The sequence below is a fragment of the Hyperolius riggenbachi genome, chromosome 7, assembly GCF_040937935.1.
Source record: "Hyperolius riggenbachi isolate aHypRig1 chromosome 7, aHypRig1.pri, whole genome shotgun sequence".
Lineage (NCBI taxonomy): Eukaryota > Metazoa > Chordata > Amphibia > Anura > Hyperoliidae > Hyperolius > Hyperolius riggenbachi.
In genome coordinates this window covers 212,813,726-212,826,637 of record NC_090652.1, presented here as the reverse complement: position 1 = coordinate 212,826,637, position 12,912 = coordinate 212,813,726, and the positions used below count along the sequence as shown (strand labels likewise).

At 44.1% G+C, this 12,912-nt stretch overlaps 1 protein-coding gene across 4 annotated transcripts in view; it reads right to left on the bottom strand.

Annotated features, from left to right (window-relative positions):
* LOC137524808 (aldehyde oxidase 1-like) overlaps nucleotides 1-12,634 on the bottom strand; it is a 279,754-nt gene extending 267,120 nt beyond the window's left edge. Inside the window, exons 1-2 of one of the 4 annotated variants that reach the window (XM_068245130.1) lie at nucleotides 12,538-12,634; nucleotides 1,341-1,389 (exon numbers count right to left, since the gene is read on the bottom strand). The gene's annotated coding sequence lies outside the window, so the exon portion shown is untranslated. The remainder of the gene's footprint in view (nucleotides 1-1,340; nucleotides 1,390-12,537) is intronic. The other 3 variants (XM_068245132.1, XM_068245133.1, XM_068245131.1) reach the window with 3 other exon arrangements.
* Between the last annotated feature and the right edge of the window lie 278 nt (nucleotides 12,635-12,912).

Genomic DNA, 12,912 nt, shown 5'->3' with positions numbered 1-12,912 from the left:
GGCCGCGCAGCCGCACTTATCATACCGCCAGGGAGGTTAAGGGCCGTTTCACATGGACGATTGGCAGCCTTAAACAATACCAGTTACCTGCCAGCCCTGCTGATCTATTTGGCTGCAGTAGGGTCTGAATCGCACCAGAAAAAATCATGCTGGTAATCTTGTCAAATCTAACAACAAATGTCAGAAACACCTGATCAGCTGTATGCTTGTTCAGGGTCTATGGCTAAAAGTATTTATTAGAGGAAGAGGATGAGCAGGCTAGCCAGGCAACTGGTATAGCTTAAAAGGAAAAAAAAATATGGTAGACTCCATATCCCTCTCACTTCAGGTGTCCTTAAAGAGCCTCAACCCATCTTAAATAAAAATGAATGGGCACAATTTAATTCAATTTTTCTCTCAAGTTTTCTAGTAGGAGATAATTTTTCATCTTCTGTTTAAAATAACTTTTCCACTCTACAACTGAAAAAGTGCCAAAAAGTAGGTGAAAAAGAAAAGCAGGTGGTTTTGGCGCACAGGGCTCAGCACCGAGCACCAAAACCAGGGGCCACCTGGGTGCATAATGGTAATTTTGGGTTCCAGTGATTGTCGAAACCCAAATTACTCATCCCTCCAAGTTGTTATGCCACAGAGGGAGAATAGTATTTAACTCCACTGGGGATTTGGGCGGCAGCAGGGAGAGCCATCTTTCAGCTTACTCTGTGCCTAGCTCATTGGCGGTGAAAACTACTCTCAAAATTCAGAGTATTTTCTTGCTTGTTGGTGGCTTAAAAGACACTTTTCCTGCAGAAAACTTAGGAGAAAAAGGGAATTGGACTGGGCCCATAGACAGAGGGATATCACCTGAACCTTCTCTCTTGGAATATTAACAGTCCCCCACTATAAAAGAGCTGATTCTTGGAACTGGCCAGCCCAGAATTAAATATCTCCCAGTCTGCAGAGAAAGTGTGAAGACCTGCACATATCTTCCACCAAGAAAATATCAGTGTCAGGCTCACCTAAGTAGTACAAAGTGAAGGGCACTTTTTCTGTGGATCAACTAATCTGGCATCATGTTCAAAATGCCCCTGTGACTTTATGTGGGGGAGATAAGGAAAACTCTGCATCATCGAATGAACATGCACAGCTTCACTATTAACAACAAGCAACCTGATCTTCTGGTAGAAGCACATTCTTGCTCCCAGGAACATAGCTTGAGTGGCCTGCAGGTTAATGTACCTACTTATGGGTGATTTTAAATCACAGAGAGATATGATTGAAGAGAGATCGGTACTTTTCGACTGAATTTATTGAACACATATCTGTCTCCATTGAATAACACTGTATCTGCTCTGGTTATTTACCTTATCTGAGTGAATCCTGGATTTATCATCATTTCAGGTCATGCCAGACCTACCAAAGTTACAAATAAGGTTATTCTGTAGTTAAACATGCTTTGTGGACCCCTTTAATGTACAGTTGTATTTTAACACTGATTTATATTACCATATACAAATCTCTATGCCTCCTTCTGTAGATAAACTGTGCTTTTTAACATGTTCAGTACACAGGATGTAAAAGGAGAAAATACTATATGGGAAGCTTACTGTTTAAATATTTTAAAGAAAGCCACTAAATGGTATCATCATGATTTAAAACTTTCTAAACATGCTTATAGAAATCATGCATCTTGAGCTTAATAAATGTCTGCCATCTCAGAGCAAAAATGGATAGAAAATATTTTAATACTGGCACCCACCCGTAATTTCGCATTTGTAATAATATTTCATGGTCTTACCCTCAATTGGGCAAATGTTGCTTAACCGTCTCTTCCTCTGGTTACTATGTGGGCTGGTGCATAACATTTTGCATTTAAGTTGTATTGATCTTGCTATATTTATACTATACTGCAAACCCTTTTAGGGTGAATGTTCTATATATTGGTATAAATTTGCCATTGTCAATGTGCAAATATTTTTATGATCACTTATATAATGCAAGCACTTTTTGGAGATAAATCAATGCAGGTGTGCATGTCACTATTTTATTGAGCCATACCATAAGTTGTTTCAGCTCCCACTAATTTTGCTTCCTAAAGTCAGAATTTAATGGACAACACCCACATACTCGAAGGCAGTACTGTATAAGTAACTACTAACACTAAGAAAAAGCCCCTTCAAAGAGTATCAAAAAGCAATAGTAGTCTTGCTACAGATGAAATCGCAAAAAGATCAAATTTTATTTATTCCATCATACACGAACATACAATTTAAATCAATTAAAAGATCCCCAAGTACTGATTGTGATCAAAAAACCTGGATAAATTCCCTTATTACATGAAAGGTCAAATCCAATATGGATAAAGTTACATACAAAGGTATAGCCAACAAGGTGCAAGTTCATGTAAACAAAGCTGAGGTGTGCTCACACACTGTGAAAGTGCTAGATGCAAAAATAAAAAAATTTGTAAAAAAAAACAAGCAAGGAACTACCCAATATAACACAAGTAGAGATAACCCGAAGCTTTGATTTTCGGTTTGCGAACCAGGTTTGCGAACTTCCGCAAAAGCTCGGTTCACACGAACTTCCGCGAACCGCAATAGACTTCAATGGGGAGGCGAACTTTGAAAACTAGAAACACTTACGCTGGCCACAAAAGTGATGCAAAAGATGTTTCACGGGGTCTAACATCTGAGTTTTTGCATGGAGGAGTGGGATAGATGCCAAAAGTCCTGGGGAAAAATCTGGATTTGACGCAAAGCAGCGTTTTAAGGGCAGAAATCACATTGAATGCTCAATTGCAGGCCTAAAGCGCTTTAAAACATCTTGCATGTGTATACATCAATCAGGGAGTGTAATTAGAGTACTGCTTTAAACTGACACACCAAATTCACTGTGTAACGCACCGCAAACAGCTGTTTGTGTTGTGACGGCCATGCTGGACTGAGGCGCCTTATTTGTGGCTACAAGCACTATTAGGCACTGCTATTTGGCCTGAGGAAGTGGGTATGCACCCACGAAACGCCCAGTGCAATAAAATTCTATTAATACGTGAATTTGTCTTCATTGAGGTAAGCCACCTCACTTTTTTCATTTTATTTGTTTTTAACGTATTTTATCTGCTCTGGGCGCCTCTTCCCCCTTTACCTTGTGCCTTCACCCTCCTTTTGGAGGGGGATCAACCCTCTTTGACCAGTTTAGGTCATTTGAGGTTTGCTTTTTATCAAGAGTGCGACCATCACCAGCTCTGTCTGGTCACCCGAGTGGAGTCGGGGTTATACATCTCCACCTGCTTCTAGTGGTCGGTTGCCCTTCTGCAACCCACCTTTGTGAGTATAATACATACGCATATTTTACATGCTTCTGGTACTGTGACATACTGCACCATTTGGGCTCCTGTTGTCTCTGTGTTTTCTTCCTGCAGGGTGCAATTGTTATTATCCCTACTTTTTGTCCATGCTGGACTGATGCGCACCATGGCGAGAGTGCAGGCGATAGCGGTTTTCAAGCCCACATAGTTGCCAGGCTGAGGTAGCTGAATGACAGAATAGTGACTGTCCAGCTGATCAAATTTGGTCTGTCCACAATGAAGCAATGACCTTATTATCGTGGGTGTGCCCCCCCCCCAGGCACAAATATAGCCAGCGGTCATTGCTTCATTGTGATACGCAAGGTAATGATCACGAAGGGGAATTGGCACATGAATATGCCAGAAAAATTAGGCAGGCATGTACACGCACCAGGAAAAGTGGTATAGCAGCCGCTGCTAGCAGCGGCCTTAAAAATTCAGGAATCTATCTGCAGTCCTGGACCCTGTTGATGTTGGCGTATAAGGCAGTCAACCGGCCTGCGGGCAGAGATGCTATGTGGGGAGTGACTTAGTCTTGGGGCAGGCAGTCACACGGCATGCAGGCAGAGATGCTGTGTGTGGGGAATGACTTAGTCTTGGGGCGGGCAGTAGGCCTCCGGGATCCATGCCTTATTCATTTCGATAAAGGTGAGGTACTGGACACTTTTGTGACTTAGGCGACTTCTCTTCTCAGTGACAATGCCTCCAGCTGCGCTGAAGGTCCTTTCTGACAGGACGCTTGAGTCAGGGCAAGACAGAAGTTGGATGGCAAATTGGGACAGCTCTGGCCACAGGTCAAGCCTGCGCATCCAGTAGTCCAAGGGTTCATCGCCTTTTCACAGTTTCTACATCCACACTTAAGGCTAGGTAGTCCGCTACCTGCCGGTCCAGGCGTTGGTGGAGGGTGGATCTGAAAGGGCTAAGACGAGGCGTTTGACTAAAGAATGTCCGACATCACCATGAGATCGCTGGAGCGCCCTGTCCTTGCCTGCGTGGACATGGGAGAAGGATTACTGGCAGTGGTACCTTTATTGCGTTGTGCTGTGACATCACCCTTAAACGCATTGTAAAGCATAGTTGCCAGCTTGCTCTGCAAGTGCTGCATCCTTTCTGCCTTCAGGTGAGTTGGTAACATGTCCACCACTTTGTGCTTATATCGAGGGTCTAGTAGCGTGGCCACCCAGTAATTGTCATTCCCCTTGAGTTTTTTTATACGGGGGTCCCTCAACAGGCTGGACAGCATGAAAGACGCCATCTGCACAAAGTTGGATCCAGACGTACTATCAATTTCCTCTTGCTCTTCCTCAGTGACGTCAGGTAAATCCTCCGTCCTCCTCCTCCCCCCAGCCATGAACAATACCATGGGAACGTTGAGCAGCACAAGCCCCCTGTGACGCCTGCTGCGGTTGTTCTTCTGCCGCTGCCTCCTCTTTCAAAGAAACACCTTCCTCATCATCCGAGTCTGACTCCTTTTCCCCACACGACTCTTCCTCCTCTTTCTCCTCCCCTCTCTGTGCTGCCACAGATGTTGAGGAAACATCTGGTTCTGATGAGAATTGATCCCACAATGTTTCCTCCTGTAACTGTTACTGTTCCTCCACAGCTTGATCCACCACTCTACGTACGCTCCAGAAAGTAAGCGTACGGGATCAAGTCGCTGATGGTGCCTTCACTTCGACCAGGTTGGTCACCTCCTCAAACGGCCGCATGAGCCTGCATGCATGCATTTCGGATGAGTGTCCAGTTGTTGGGCCAGAACATCCCAATCTCCGAAGACTGTGTCCTTCCACTGTAGTTGTAGAGGTACTGGGTGACTGCTTTCTCCTGTTCTAGCAGGTGAGAGAACATAAGGAGGTTTGAACTCCAGCGAGTCGGGCTATCTCAAATCAGGCGTCTCATCGGCAACTTGTTTCTCCGCTGAATTCTGGCAAAGCGTGACATGGCCGTGTAAGACCCACTCCCTGGCCTGCTTCAGGACGTCCTCTAAGCCTGTGTACTTTGACACAAATCTTTGAATGACTAGATTCAGCACATGTGCCATGCAGGGTACATGTGTCAGCTTTCCCAAATTCAAAGCGGAAATTAGATTGCTGCCATTGGCACACACCAAGTTGTCGATCTCCAGTTGGTGTGGGGTCAGCCACGAATCCCCCTGTTTGTTAAGAGCAGCCAGGAGAGCTGCTCCAGTGTGACTCTCCGCTTTGAGGCAAGACATGTCTAAGATGGCGTGACACCGTCGTACCTTGTATGCAGCATAGGCCCTGGGTAGCTAGGGCTGTGCAGCTGGAGAGGATATCGCAGCACCAGTAGAGTTGAACTGCCACTCAGCCAAGGAAGAGGAGGATGACGACAGCGAAGAGGATGTAGCAGGAGGAGAGGAGGTGGCAGGAGGCCTGCCTGCAAGCCATGGAGGTGTCAAAAGTTGGTCCACTGCACAGCCACGTACTACCTGCTTGCCATCGGTCACCAGGTTGACCCAATGGGCTGTGTAAGTAATGTACCTGCCCTGACCGTTCTTGGCAGACCAGGCATCCGTGGTCAGGTGGACCCTTGACCCAACGCTGTGTGGCAGAGATGACACCACTTGCCTCTCAACTTCACGGTACAGTTTGGGTATCGCCTTTTTAGATAAATAATTGCGGCCTGGTGTCTTCCACTGCGGTGTCCCAATGTCCACAAATTTACGGAAGGCCTCAGAGTCCACCAGCTGGTATGGTAACAGCTGGCGAGCTAACAGTTCCGCCAAGCCAGCTGTCAGACGCCGGGCAAGGGGGTGACTGGCAGAAATTGGCTTCTTCCGCTCAAAGATTTCCTTCACAGACACGTGGCTGCTGTGGGCAGAGGAGCAGGAACCGCTCTAGGTCAGAGGCAGAGTGGGAAAGGGTGGCTGTGAAGGTGCAAGGGAGAAAGTGGCTGAAGATGCTGCACCTGAAGGAGGAAGAGGAGAAGGAGGGTGGCTTTTCTTTTGTGTGCTGCTTTTGCTCTGGTGCTCTCCCCATTGCAGTCTGTGCCTTTTATCCATGTGCCTTCGTAAGGCAGTTGTCCATACGTGGGTGTTGGCCTTTCCACGGCTCAATTTTTGGAGGCAGAGAGAACAGATGGCATTACTCTGATCTACGGCAGACACATTAAAAAATTTCCAAAACGCTGAGCCCCCCTGGGTTGATGGCACTATGGTGGCATCAGCAGCTGACGTTGAAGGGCATGTTGGCTGGCTGGCTGTCCATAGATGGCGATACATGGCGCCGGACACTGCCACAAGCTGTTTCTGATGATGAGCTCCCCCTGCTTCTTTCAGGAACTCATCTCCTCCTACTCCTCTCTGACTTCCCCTCTGAACTGTCCCCCTGTTCATCTCCTCTATTGGGAACATACGTGGCATCCGTATCATCGTCATCATCATAATCATCCTTCCCAGCTTTGCTTGCCTCAGACACCTCCAAAACTGCACCAACAGCAGGTACTTCATCATCCTCCTCCTCACGTTACATCCATAGTGTCACCTAACTCAGACATATGAGGTGGTGTAACATGCTTAGCGCCTTCATCTGGTTGTAACAATAATGGCTGTGCATCAGTGATTTCCCCACCAAATAACTCCTGCGAACTGCCATAAAACAGCGGATGTGGTGCTTGTAGTAGCGCTGATGGCTTGTAGTACCGCTGGTGGCAGAAGATGAGGTGTTCTGTGTTAAATAGTCAACCACGTCCTGACAATCTTGGGAGTTGATGGGACGTGCCTTCTTCTGAGCACTGTACTTTGGTCCAGGGCCACACGAAATCACATCAGCATGACCTCTCACAGACCTGCCGGGTGGCCTTCCTCTGGGTCTGCCTCTACCTCTGCCTCTACCTGTTTTGTCCGTTTTGTCCATATCGGGGGGGGGGGGGGGGATGAAGTGAAAGGTATGCACTGACTTGACTAATAGCACTGACTTGACTAATACAATGTGCAGTCACACAGGTGCAGTTAACAGGTATGCACGGAGTGGTATATCACACTGCGTGCGCTCACGTAGGTAGGTGGGTGCACTGAAGTGAACAACAGGTAGTAGGTATATGCAGTGATGGGTATTACAATGTGCACCTGTCACACACAGGTACCGGACAGGCACAGTGACACTGCGTGCGCTCACGTAGGTAGGTGGGTGCACTGTGAACAACAGGTAGGTATATGCAGTGATGGGTATTACAATGTGCACCTGTCACACAGAGACAGGTACCGGAAAGGCACAGTGACACTGTGTGCACTCACGTAGGTAGGTGGGTGCACTGAAGTGAACAACAGGCAGTAGGTATATGCAGTGATGGGTATTACAATGTGCACCTGTCACACACACAGGTAGTCACTGAATGTGCTGGGCCTGGCAGTAGCACACACAGTAGGAATTACCAAGGCTGCCTATGCAACACAAGTGTCTGTGGGACACACACACACACAAAATAGATCACAAGAACAAGATTAGCTCTGAAAAGAGCTGTTGAGGGGTGCTATTTTAACCATAAGAATCAGCAAGGAGCAAGCTAAGAAGCCTACAAGAGCCTAACTAAGCTTTCCCTATAAGTCTCTGCACACCTTCTCTAATTACTGCAGGCACACGAGTGAGTCCAATGTCTGACATTGCACGCCTTCTATAAGGGGGGGGGGGGGGGCTCCAGGAGGGAGTGTAGCCTGATTGGCTACAATGTGCCTGTTGACTGTGATGTCGGGGGTCAAAGTTGACCCTCATGATGCACTATGGGGGCGAACCGAACTTCCGGAAAAGTTTGCGGTTATCCGCAATCGCAAACCCCGGACGTTTGCCGGGAAACGTTCGCCGGCGAACCGTTCTGGCCATCTCTAAACACAAGGTGCTCAAAAAATATATAAATAAAAATACAGATACAACTAGTAACTGCTATTTGTGCAATCTAGCAACAATAAAAGGGAATATCTCTGTGACAAGCTGAAACTCCTATCATATATGCAGAGGAATAAAGTGCAAGGATATTTTGACCTGTGTTCAAAGATATAAGTGAGGAAAATGTACAAGGGCTTACCGATGTATGGAGGGAACCAGGAGCGGGGAGCTGCTTTGAAGGTGCTTTTTCTTAGTGTTAGAATTTAATGGGCAACTGAAGTGAGAGTGATATGAAGGCTGCCATATTTATTTCATTTTAAGCAATACCAGATGCCTGGAATTCTGCTAATCATCTGCCTCTAATACTTTTAGCCATAGACCCTGAAAAAGCATGCAGCAGATCTGAAATGATTGTCAGATATGACAAGATTAGCTGCATCCTTGCTTCTGGTGTTGTACATAGAGGGGAGGCACCTCAGTCAACACATTAGTACTAATAAAAATCATACAATTTAACCATTTCAGCCTTTTGGACGTGACTGTCACGTCCAAAAGGCTGCTGCTGCATGCTCCTGTGCTGCCCCCCGTTAGCCCAGAAATCAATGAATGGGAACATAGTTTTTAACTAAAAAAATGAAACCTACAATTAAAAAAAAGAAAAGAAAACGAATAGTTACCTAAGGGTCTGAACTTTTTTTTTTAATATGCATGTTAAGGGGTTATATTACTAATTTTTATATAATTTTTAAATATTTTTTACATTATAAGCTTGTAAATAGTGATGGACGCAAAACTGAAAAAAAAAAACCTTCATTTCCAAATAAAATATTGGCACCATACACTGTGATAGGGACACAATTTAAATGGTATAATACCCAAAACAAATGGGCAAATAAAATGTGTGTGCTTTAATTATGGTAGCACATATTATTTTAAATCTATAATGGCAAAAAACTGAAAAATAATTATGTTTTTATTGTTTTCTTAATATTCCTGTTAAAATGCATTTAGAAAAAATAATTATTAGCAAAATGTACCACCAAAAGAAAGCCTAATTGGTGGCGGAAAAAATAAGATATAGATTAATTGTGATAATTAGGGATAACGTTTTTGGGGAATGAATGGGAGGTGAAAATTGCTCGGATGCATAAGGTGAAAAACGACTGAAGGCTGTAGTGCTTGTTAAAAAACAAGTAAACTCATTCAAATAAGAAGTACATTTCTTCCACAGTAAAATAAGCCATAAATTACATTTGTCATGTTGCTGTCACTTACAGTAGGAGAGTAGAAGAAATCGGGCAGAACCGACAAGCTTTGGAGTAGCCCATCTCCTCATGGGGGTCTCTCAGGGTTTTATTTTCAAAAGCACTTAGCGAATGGCAGTTGCACCGTCCCAACTGCCAAAAAAGTGTGAAGTGAGCAGGGAGGCTGGCCAGCAGCTTTGAGTAAATCCTTTTCAGGGAGTATCTTTATAAAGAATAAAGACCATACTGAGAATCCCCCATGAAGAGATGGTCTAGACCAAATCTTGTCAGTTCTGTCAGATTATTATTATTGTAAGTGACAGCAACATAGGAGAAAAGTGATTTATAGCTCATTTTACTCTGGAAGAAATATACTTCTTATTTGTATGTGTTTATATGGATTTAAAATTTTACGTTTTTTGTGATAGTGGTCCTTTGAGTATAATAGCATGCTGCAATGTCAGCCATTTTTATACCATACAGATTTCCACATCGATGATATTGCTCTTAGGAAGTAGAATAAAATTCAGAATTCTTTAGTCGTTTGCTGGGGAACCCTGACATACATTTACAGTGGGTTGCAAAATTATTTGGCCCCCTTGAAGTTTTCCACATTTTGTCACATTACTGCCACAAACATGCATCAATTTTATTGGAATTCCACATTAAAGACCAATACAAAGTGGTGTACATGTGTGAAGTGGATCGAAAATCGTACATCATTCCAAACATTTTGTACAAATAAATAACTAATAATAATAAGTGGGGTGTGCGTAATTATTCGGCCCCCCGAGTCAATACTTTGTAGAACCACCTTTTGCTGCAATTACAGCTGCCAGTCTTTTAGGGTATGTCTCTACCAGCTTTGCACATCTAGAGACTGAAATCCTTGCCCATTCTTCTTTGCAAAACAGCTCCAGCTCAGTCAGATTAGATGGATAGCGTTTGTGAACAGCAGTTTTCAGATCTTGCCACAGATTCTCGATTGGATTTAGATCTGGACTTTGACTAGGCCATTCTAACTCATAGATATGTTTTGTTTTAAACCATTCCATTGTTGCCCTGGCTTTATGTTTAGGGTCATTGTCCTGCTGGAAGGTGAACCTCCACCCCAGTCTCAAGTCTTTTGCAGTCTCCAAGAGGTTTTCTTCCAAGTTTGCCCTGTATTTGGCTCCATCCATCTTCCCATCAACTCTGACCAGCTTCCCTGTCCCTGCTGAAGATATGCACCCCCAAGCATGATGCTGCCACCACCATATTTGACAGTGGGGATGGTGTGTTCAGAGTGATGTGCAGTGTTAGTTTTCTGCCACACATAGCGTTTTGCTTTTTGGCCAAAAAGTTTCATTTTGGTCTCATCTGACCAGAGCACCTTCTTCCACATGGTTGCTGTGTCCCCCACATGGCTTGTGGCAAACTGCAAATGGGACTTCTTATGCTTTCTGTTAACAATGCCTTTCTTCTTGCCACTCTTCCATAAAGGCCAACTTTGTACAGTGCACGACTAATAGTTGTCCTATGGACAGAGTCTCCCACCTGAGCTGTAGATTTCTGCAGCTTGTCCAGAGTCACCATGGGCCTCTTGACTGCATTTCTGATCAGCGCTATCCTTTTTCGGCCTGTGAGTTTAGGTGGATGGCCTTGTCTTGGTTGATTTACAGTTGTGCCATACTCCTTCCATTTCTGAATGATCGCTTGAACAGTGCTCCTTGGGGTGTTCAAGGCTTTGGAAATCTTTTTTGTAGCCTAAGCCTGCTTTAAATTTCCCAATAACTTGATCCCTGACCTGTCTTGGACCTGTCTTGTGTGTTCTTTGGACTTCACGGTGTTGTTGCTCCCAATATTCTCTTAGACAACCTCTGAGGCCCTCACAGAGCAGCTGTATTTGTACTGACATTAGATTACACACAGGTGCACTCTATTTAGTCATTAGCACTCATCAGGCAATGTCTATAGGCAACTGACTGCACTCAGATCAAAGGGGGCCGAATAATTATACACACACCACTTTGCAGTTATTAATTTGTAAAAAATGTTTGGAATCATGTATAATTTTCGTTCCACTTCTCACATGTACACCACTTTGTGTTGGTCTTTCATGTGAAATTCCAATAAAATTGATTCATGTTTGTGGCAGTAATATTACAAAATGTGGAAAACTTCAAGGGGGCCGAATACTTTTGAAACCCACTGTATATATGCTGATCCGATGCGACTTGACAAGAAGAGACCAGTTGAGCTGTTCTGGCAGGAGAAGCCGTACATTACTAATGGCCTACAGCGAGGGACGTTGCTAAAATCTGAGAAGTAGAGAGACACCCTTAGGCACACCTGTAAAATAAATCTTGTGACACACTAGTCATGTTATGGTGAAAAAATAAATGCAGTTTTAAGGTACACTTAATAACACCTAAGATGTAGCTACAATTCCTAACCTGTTGTAAGTGCCCAATACACCTGGCATATGAAATATGTGGTCTGTAATTTCAAATGTGTACAAAAATGTACCCATAACCGCTAGGTAAATTGTTTAGCTTATGTATATGTTTAAACCCAAATAGCACTTAGATTATGTTTTTTTCCTATGTGAACAATATTTTTTCCGCTTTACTACATTTTTTATTTTCTGACTCAAAACCCTTAAAATAACAGTAGTGAAGTTATTTGGATTATGACTTATGAGCAGTATGCCCCCCCCCCCCCCCCCCATGTCCATACATTGCAGGTTTACATTGAGTACTGATTGCTGCAATCAATTGTTCTGTCATTGCATGTATGTACCCACGTGGCCATTCTGAAGCTTAAATTAGATCTTACTGGTGTCCATGGGGGGCCCAATCTAAGTCGATATCTTCTGCAAGCTTGCACCGAGTGAGGTTAATTTGTTTTGTGTAGTATTCATTTCAGTCACCAAGGAAGTATTCACAGGAATCAAGCATACCACAAATAAACGTTCCTACAGGACAACCTGACTTCTGCAAAGAGTGCGGTTGTATCAGACTTGCCCCCACCAAACTACTCATAAGAAGAAGGTATATAAACAGATTCTCCTAAACCCGTCTCACCGCTTTCCTCAAATACAGTTTATATAGGTAGAAAAAACAATGTTTTGTAAAAAAAATAATACCTTTTAATGGCTGATAGAGTTAAATTATGCAAGCTTTCTGGGATCTAGTCCCCTTCGTCAGGCATATTTCCAGACGTTAGCTGAAGTAAAACACTGATGCAAGTAAATGGTAAACACGAAGATGACAGTTGTGCTGGTTACTGTTTATCCGTTAGGTGATCAGCAGGCTGGAGCCAGTGAGTTAGTGCTAGAGATGGCCCGAACCTCCGATTTTAGGTGCGCGAACGGGGTTCGCGAACTTTCGCAAAAGGTTCGGTTCGCGTGAACTTTTGCGAACCGCAATAGACTTCAATGGGGATGCGAACTTTGAAAACTAGAAACATTTATGCTGGCCACAAAAGTGATGGAAAAGATGTTTCAAGTGGTCTAACACCT